Source organism: Mytilus edulis, chromosome 2 (assembly GCF_963676685.1).
Source record: "Mytilus edulis chromosome 2, xbMytEdul2.2, whole genome shotgun sequence".
Classification (NCBI taxonomy): domain Eukaryota; kingdom Metazoa; phylum Mollusca; class Bivalvia; order Mytilida; family Mytilidae; genus Mytilus; species Mytilus edulis.
Window position 1 is genome coordinate 22,914,338 of NC_092345.1, and position 7,652 is coordinate 22,921,989.

A 7,652-nucleotide genomic window follows, 5' to 3' on the forward strand; every position below is an offset into this window, starting at 1 on the left:
CCAACCACCTCCAATTTCAGGAGAGGACATGACCAAATTAACAAGATCACCAGTTTTAACTATTAATAAACACTCCAAAAGGATTGCAGAACAAAGTGTGGCTTGATTTGACTCTTAATTTTACTTACAAAAATTGCCTAAAACAATGTGCCTACAGAACTCATATATTTTTTTTTTTTTAACTTTTGATTTTTTTATTTCCAACAATTACAACATATACATGATATACATACAATATAATACATATAAGATAAATACAATGTCATTTTTATAAATAAATCTTAATTGGAAATATTTTACATTTTCTATAGAAAAGATAAAGAAATAAAAAAATAAAAAAATAAAATTAAATAAAATAAAGAAATAAAGAAATAAAGAAGAAAAAATAAAAAACAAAAAACAAAAAAACAAAAACAAAACTCAAAAGGATTATCCAGTTACATCCCTATCTTTATTTTTAATATCACATAATTACATGTATGTTGAAAATTTTTTTTTTTATATTTACGAGACATATTTCTTTCGTAACAGCCATCAACACTGATCAAGTACATAACATGGCAATAATATTTTCTTTAATAAAGATTATAATTAAGTAGTCCTAAGTAATTGTAACAACAACAAAAAAGACATTAGTCAGTATACAATAACAGTTTTTCAAAAACATTCCATACATTGTCAAATTCAGTTATCTTTTTATTTTTTACAGCTATCATACTCTCTAATTTATACATATCTTTCAGTTTTATTATAACTGCTTGCAATGAGAGATTCTTTTTAAAGCATCTAGAATTATACATATATTGTTTAATATAAAGAAAAATCATGTTATATGGGTTGTTGGGAAATATCTTGGATAAGTCTCCAAAAAGAAAGTTTAATTTATTCATTGGGAGACTTATTCCACCGGAAAGGAACCAGTTATCAACATCCTGTAGAAAATCTTGTACAGTATTGCAATTCCAAAATAGGTGTTCTATAGACTCATTATCTGATTTACAAAATGTACACAAAGGATCATCAGTCAATTTTATTTTTACTAAATACTGATTTGTGGCAATAATGCAATGATTAATCCTATATTGCAGCCACTGTAATTTACTATTTTTAGTAACAGCAAAAGGCAGTCTGAAAATCTTTTTCCAGTTCAGGTTCTGTTCACCTAAAATTTTAACCCACTTAAGCTGTCCAGTAGGAATAACATTATTTCTTGTCAGTACAGAATACATATCTTTTGATCCTTTACAATGTTTTAAAAATATTTGTAGACATGATGGTATAAAAGGACAAACTAATTTGTAAGATCCTTTAGGGAAAGATTTTGATGCCTCTTTCACTGCCGAAATAACACTGTTAAATTTAAGAAAATCTGTGTTAATGTTATATTTTTGATTAAATTGGTCAAATGAAATATACAATCCATTTTGGTCAACTATATCATTTACAAATCTAATACCACTTTTGAACCAATCTTGATAAATTACTGATTTATGACCAATCTTAATATTATTGTTTAGCCATAGTGGATTTGATAAAAATGAATCATAAGTAAAATTTCTTTCTTTTTGAATAATCATTTCCCAGGATCTTAGTACATCTTTCCAAAAATGGTTGTTAACTGTCATATACAGTTGTCTAATATAATCAACACCACAACTAAACAACTTTCTTTTATCTATGTTTGACATGAAAATATTTTGCCATTTACTATCTCTCTGCAAAATCCTCCTAATCCATGTGGATTTAAGTGCTATAATGAACATATTCAAATCAAGCATTTTCAAACCACCCTCCAAGTAATCTTTGATTAGAATATCCTTCTTAACTCTATGTATAGGTGAGTTCCATATGTATGAATAAATAAGTTCATTTATTCTCTTAATAATATCATCTGAAGGATTTGGCAGAGAGATAATGAGATGGTTTACAATAGGCAAGACTAGAGTTTTAATCACAGTTATTCTCCCTATAACAGTTAGATTCCTTTTAGACCACTGATTTAAAGTATTTTTAATCTGTACAATTCTTTCAGAATAATTTATCTTAACAATTTTTTCAAGATCTACATCAAAATTAATTCCTAGTAATTTAAAAGAAGTTTCACCCCAGGACAGATTTCTGTTAGGACATAATGTATCTGTACTATATTTTTTGCTCCCAAACCAAATAACTTGTGTTTTTGTGAAGTTAATATTCAGTCCAGATATTTTTGCAAACCAATCTAATTCTAATAATGATTCTTGTAAAGATTTTTCACTCCCATCCAAAATCAAAGAGGTGTCATCAGCAAATTGTGACAATTTATGCTCAACCCGTGTGACCTCTATGCCACTAATGTCGCTATTTCCCCTTATTTTCAATGCCAGAATCTCAACACATAAAATAAAAAGATATGGAGACAAGGGGTCCCCTTGTCTACAACCTCTTCCAATAGTAAAAAAATCTGAAAGGTTCCCCCCCTGGATGACAGCAGAGTTGATATTTAATATTGTAAAAAACTTTAACCCAATTGATGATAGATTCGCCAAAATTGAAAAATTTCAAAACACTTATCAAAAAATCCCATGATATTGAATCGAAAGCTTTTTCGAAATCAATCAAAAGTAATAACCCTGGTATTTCATGTTCCTCTGTGTACTGTAATATATCATAAATGAGTCTTATATTTTCCCCAATATACCTTCCACTAATAAAACCAGTCTGATCAAAATTTATCAGTTTATCAAGGACACTCTTAAATCTGTTTGCAATAGCTGCTGATCCAATTTTATACACAGTATTTAGTAAAGATATAGGGCGCCAGTTTTTTAAAAAGTGGCGGGGTTTATTCCCTTTTGGCAAACAAGTAATAATTCCTTGTTTTTGTGTAACAGATAGTTCCCCTGTTTTTTTCACCATAATTTAAAGAATTTACAATAAAAATTTGAAGATCCTTCCAAAAAAATTTATAGAACTCTGCTGAAAAACCATCCGTTCCAGGAGTTTTGTTGTTTTTCATTTTTTTTAATGCTTCTCCAGCTTCTTTAACAGTAATTGTACCTTCCAAGTTTTCTTTTTCCAGAGACGAAAGTATAGGAACATTTAAATTTTTCAAGTCTTTTTTAAGATCACTTAAAGTACTTTTAGTATCCCTTTTTTTATAAAGATTGTCATAAAAATATTTAACTTCATTCAAAATATCTTTTTGTTTTGTTATAATTTCCCCATTTTCTTTCTCTACTTTGGGAATAATTTTACTCATAGAATTTCGTGATTCTAATCCACAGAAATAATTAGTAGGTTTTTCCCCTTCCTGTATCCATTGGACACGGGATCTTACTAATTTCCCTTTCAATTTTTGTGTTCGTAAACTTTCAAGCTCATGTTTTTTTGCTTCTAATGCATTAATGGAATGTTCATCAACTCTTTCCTCTAATTGAGTTATTTCATTTCGAAGATTTATTTCCCTTTTTTCATCTTGCTTTTTTTTATAACTTGAATATGAAATTGTCTTCCCCCTAATTTCCATAAGAAGAGTCTCAAGCAAAAGCTGACAGTTAATTCTAAAATGAATGTCTGTATTATCTATTTTGTCAATATTTTCCATATTATAAACTAAAGCACAATATTGTTTTTTCACTTCCTGAATTTTTTGCTTAATAGTATTTATATAGTCTATATCATATAATAAAGAGTTGTTAAACTTCCACAAACCTTTTCCCCTAATGAAAGGGTTAAATTCTAAATCTAGCAAAATCATAGAGTGATCTGACCGATAGCTTGGAAGTACATTACAATTTTTTAGACTGTTTAAAAAGTTTTCAGTGAGAAGAAAAAAGTCTAATCTAGCCTGTTTAAAAGGATTTCTTTTCCTCCAAGTGTATCGCTGTACATCTGGAAAAAGTTCTCTATACGGGTCTATCAAATTTCTTTCTTCAATAAATTCCAATACTTTTTCCCTAGCTTTGGGATTGTTAATATTCACATAGTTGCAATAATCTATACATGGGTTTTGGACAAGATTGAAATCACCACAAATAACAAAGTATTCATTTTCAAAATCATCAATAACAGACATAATATTAGAAAAAAAATCAGGATTGTCTGTATTTGGTCCGTATAGACATACAAGAGTTATCTTTCTATTTTCTACAAGAATATCTAAAATTAAATAGTTTCCATTTATATCTTTTTTTTCTTTCAACACTTTGCATTCAAAATTATTATTGAACAAAATAGCTACACCTCTAGAGTTTGAGCTAACAGATGAAAAATAACACTCATAACCCCACATAGATCTCACTATGTTTTCTATATCATTTGTAAAATGAGTATCCTGAATACAATATATATTACAGTTCTTTGACTTCAGCATATCAAATACGTCTCTTCTTTTTAATGTGTTACGGAGGCCTTGACAATTAACAGACAAAATCTTTAATGAACTCATTGATAGAAAAAAGTTTGCATCCAAATTACATCAAGTAGTTGAATGAAAGAAATAAATATAATTTTCCAATAATGATGTAAACATAGAAAAGTAATCAGAATGGGGATGTCAAACAGGATAATTTTCAAAGGAGTGTTTAAAAATAAACGAAAAAAAATAGAACAATAAATGAGAAAAAGTTTTAAAAAATATTCAATGGATTGAATATGACAATTGCGATAAAGCATTTTCATAATTATGAACAATGTTTCACAATTTTTTAGTTTTTACAGAATAATATCTTTACATTAACATTTGCCATAAGTGTCACTTATAATTGTAATTGTGAGAAGTATATATTTACATGTTCAATTATAAGAATAATAGAAATAAGTGACTCAAGGGAGATAACAAAAAATACAAGTTAAGTCACATGAAACATTATAAATGTCATGATTGTATATGCTTAGGTTTTAAGTATACTAATTTTACCATAAAGTTTCTATATAATATAAATTATCATCAATATTTCTTATTATTATAAAATAGTAATGTATAAACATAATCTACAGCAGAAATACTTGGACATATTGATTCAAGGGAGATAATACAAAATTAAAAAAAAAAAAAAACAAAACAAAATACAACAACATTGAGTCACATTCAAAATAGGTAGTTAAACTATTTCTTATTTCTAGATATAAATTTTTATAATTTTACAGTTACTATTTAAGGTGTCAAAATGAGTACTTGAAAAAACATTTTCTATTAATTTCAGTTAAAACCAAGAGTTTCAATACATTTTGTCTATTTTCTGTTTTGTAACCTTGTCCTTATATTATCAAATAAGTTAAACTTCAGTTGTAAACCATCTTCCATTCTACCATATACTCCAGAGTTGTAAAACCATACAGATTCAAAACAGTTCATGTCTCTCAGTTTACTAATCAGCTGCATGTTTCTCCAGGTAACGTCGTCACTAATGCGTACTCATATATTTGTTTTTAAGATTGACGATGACGGTATGAAATATGTAGAAGTAAGGGATTCTAATAGACAACCTGGTAAAATCAGTCCAAAAATGATTGCAACTAGAGACATATTCACATATATTGTCCAGTTGCCTCATTGATGAAGTATTTGACTAAGCGTAACAAAGCTTCCGAAGACTTCTTCAAACAACCTAGGTGTCCGAAATCTATGACTGATGACAGTTGGTACACATCATGTCCCTTAGGAAAAAGACAACTTGCAAAAATGATGAAAAATATATCTCCAAAGAAGCAGGACTGAGTCGTGTTTATTCTAATGTTGTGTTAAGGAAAACTATACTAGATTCTTTACTTTATATGCCTATGAAACCTGTAAAAGTACAGAAGTTCTTAGTACAGTCACACTTTTATTTATATTTAATTCAAGTGACAATAATATTATTAGCATTTAAAAGAATGATCAAATATCTTGTTTTAACTAGCAATGTGGTTTACAAGTCAGCTTACAAGAATGCATTTTAGATTTTCTTTTTTTGTTTTTATAAATTTGTAAATTATTATTTATATAGTAAAGAGATACAATCCTAGAAATAATTTCATTCCTTCAATATGAATGGGATGCAGACTTTTGTCAATATTCTAAAATACACAAAGGCCCTTGTGGACTTTGTTTTTTCCGTCGCCTGCAGCCCACCTCTAGCAATATTCTCTTTTCTTTGTAAGAAGATTGATTACAAATCATTATTAGCCTTTTTTATAATTGATTGTACTTGCAAATCTTTTAATAAAACAAAAGCAATTACAAAGTAACATGCATACTCCCACTGTGGGCAGGTGGACAAAGCAAAATTCACCGGAGCTTAAGTTTACAATGTAACAATAATGAAGTTGTCATGCTAAGCATACCAAAAACTAGTAATTTAAAGTATTAGCCAACAACCAATAAGGGTCTTGCATATCTTAAAAGTGCCCTCCTTTTTGTTTGATATTGCCATTTTTAAGATTTTAAAGAAAGAAGGAAAGAGTTAACAATCACGACTACAGACCAATATGGAAAAATAATTAGACAGGAATAAAAGGAAATGTTAAGTAAACATCAATTAGACAACTGTCTACTGACATAAAATACCATAAGAAATCAATTAGACAACTGTCTACTGACATAAAATACCATAAGACATCAATTAGACAACTGTCTACTGACATAAAATACCATAAGACATCAATTAGACAACTGTCTACTGACATAAAATACCATAAGACATCAATTAGACAACTGTCTACTGACATCAAATACCATAAGACATCAATTAGACAACTGTCTACTGACATAAAATACCATAAGACATCAAATAGACAACTGTCTACTGACATCAAATACCATAAGACATCAATTAGACAACTGTCTACTGACATAAAATACCATAAGACATCAAATAGACAACTGTCTACTGACATCAAATACCATAAGACATCAATTAGACAACTGTCTACTGACATCAAATACCATAAGACATCAATTAGACAACTGTCTACTGACATCAAATATCATAAGACATCAATTAGACAACTGTCTACTGACATAAAATACCATAAGACATCAATTAGACAACTGTCTACTGACATAAAAAACTGTCTACTGACATAAAAAACTGTCTACTGACATAAAATACCATAAGACATCAATTAGACAACTGTCTACTGACATCAAATACCATAAGACATCAATTAGACAACTGTCTACTGACATCAAATACCATAAGACATCAATTAGACAACTGTCTACTGACATAAAATACCATAAGACATCTAGTTCAGACTTTGTATTGTATACAAAAGGGCTTGGAGAAGTATAATAGAAACGCCAGGCCACAGCCAGGAATTTCCAAAGGGGGGTTATTTAGCCTCAAAAACTTGACTTTAACAGTCACAATTCGAACAGAACGTTGACTTTAACAGTCATTATTTGTTTTCAAGGGGGGTTCGTCATAACCACCCGAACCCCCTGGCTACGGGTATGAACGCGATACAATTCCATTACCAACAAAAAAAATCTTGGAATTGACAAACATAATATTATTAACAAGAAAAACAAAACAACACAGAGAAAACTACATGTTATTTAAAGATTGGGCAGCAGGTACCCCACTAAACAAGGGAAGAACTTGTATGCCCTGGAATGTTGGCAGTCTCTGCTCAATTGGTCCCAAGAAAGAAAATTAGGACAGATTTAAAGACAAGGGAAACATATC